Source organism: Chiloscyllium plagiosum, chromosome 7, assembly GCF_004010195.1.
Source record: "Chiloscyllium plagiosum isolate BGI_BamShark_2017 chromosome 7, ASM401019v2, whole genome shotgun sequence".
Lineage (NCBI taxonomy): Eukaryota > Metazoa > Chordata > Chondrichthyes > Orectolobiformes > Hemiscylliidae > Chiloscyllium > Chiloscyllium plagiosum.
The window spans coordinates 108735103-108737019 of NC_057716.1; positions in this window are offsets into that span (position 1 = coordinate 108735103).

The window sequence follows — 1917 nt, forward strand, 5'->3', positions numbered from 1 at the left end:
ACTAACATTGTGAGTCAAGATGACTCTTTATCAGAGTAGTTGGGCTTCACTTTGAGGTTGTACAGGATGTTGGAATACTGTGTACAATTCTGCTCACCCTGTTGGAGGTGTTATGAAGAACTCTACCTTTCAGAGAGTTAAAAGCTAGCAGAACTACTGGACAGCACCAAGTATTCTGAACAAAATACAATGTAACATGTGGTCCAGCAGCTAGGGTAGCTGGTTGCCTGGAGACAAAAACAAATTTAAATTAGGCAAATCAATTCAAATTATTCCCCAAAAAATACAAAACTCCAATCCAGTTTGAATTGAGGATATTGACAATCTTAAAAGCCAATGACACAACCTGATGCTTTTGGAGTACAAGACCGGGAATAATTGAACAGTTAAGAGGAGAACTGCCAAGCCACCAGCATGTACAGACTGTCTGAAACCCAGCTCTCTTAAAGGTACCTGTATTGGTCAACAACCTGTGAAACAGAAATCCCACGGAAGAAGAAAATCTATAGAGAAAGATACCTAGGGACGATTTGATAGCCAGCTGGTTTTGAAATTTGAATTTTTGGGGAATCTTACTCAGGGTTTTATCGGAATAATATGATAGAAGGGAAAGTAAAAGATAGGTTAGATGAAGTTGTTGCAAAAGTTGATATTAATTATTGTCTGTTACCCCTACAGAAATAAAGTTGTTAAATTTTACCTGAAATAGTTCTTGGCCTCTTGAATTCTCACAGATGACCACACTGGATAAATAATTTCTGGGCTGCTGGTTTAAATTAAGCAGGAGGGGTAATCCTGTGTCGGAAACTTGGAAGGATATTGACAGGATATTCTGTCGGAGGGTCAGTGCTGAGGGAGTGCCGCACTGTCAGAGGGTCAGTGCTGAGGGAGTGCCGCACTGTCAGAGGGTAAGTATTGAGGGAGTGCTGCACTGTCAGAGGGTAAGTGCAGAGGGAGCGCCGCACTGTCAGAGGGTCAGTGCTGAGGGAGTGCTGCACTGTCAGAGGGTCAGTGCTGAGGCAGTGCCACACTGTCAGATGGTCAGTGCTGAGGGAGTGCCGCACTGTCAGAGGGTCAGTGCTGAGGGAGTGCCGCACTGTCACAGGGTCAACACTGAGGGAGTGTCTCACTGTTGGAGGGGCAGTACTGAGGGAGTGCTGCACTGTCGGGGGATCAGTACAGAGGGAGTGCCACACTGTCAGAGGGTCAGCACTGAGGCAGTGCTGCACTGTCGGAGGGTCAGTACTGAGGGAGTGCCGCACTGTCAGAGGTTAAGTACTGAGGGAGTGCTGCACTGTCAGAGGGTACGTATTGAGGGAGTGCCGCACTGTCGGAGGGTCAGTACTGAGGGAGTGCCGCACTATTAGAGAGTAAGTACTGAGGGAGTGCCTCATTGTCGGAGGGTCAGTGCTGAGGAAGTGCAGCACTGTCAGAGGGTCAGTGCTGAACGAGTGCCGCACTGTCGGAGGGTCAGTGCTGAGGGAGTGCTGCACTGTCGGAGGGTCAATGCTGAGCGAGTGCTGCAGTTTCAGAGGGTCAGTGCTGGAGGAGTGCTGCACTGTCAGAGGTTAAGTACTGAGGGAGTGCTGCACTGTCAGAGGGTACATATTGAGGGAGTGCTGCACTGTCGGAGGGTCAGTACTGAGGGAGTGCCGCACTATTAGAGAGTCAATGCTGAGGGAGTGCCTCATTGTCGGAGGGTCAGTGCTGAGGGAATGCCGCACTGTCAGAGGGTCAGTGATGAGGAAGTGCTGCACTGTCAGAGAGTCAGTGCTGAGGGAGTGCCTCATTGTCGGAGGGTCAGTGCTGAGGGAGTGCCGCACTGTCGGAGGGTCAGTACTGAGGGAGTGCTGCATTGTCAGAGGGTCAGTACTGAGGGTGTGCCACACTGTCAGAGGGTCAGTGCTGAGGGAGTGC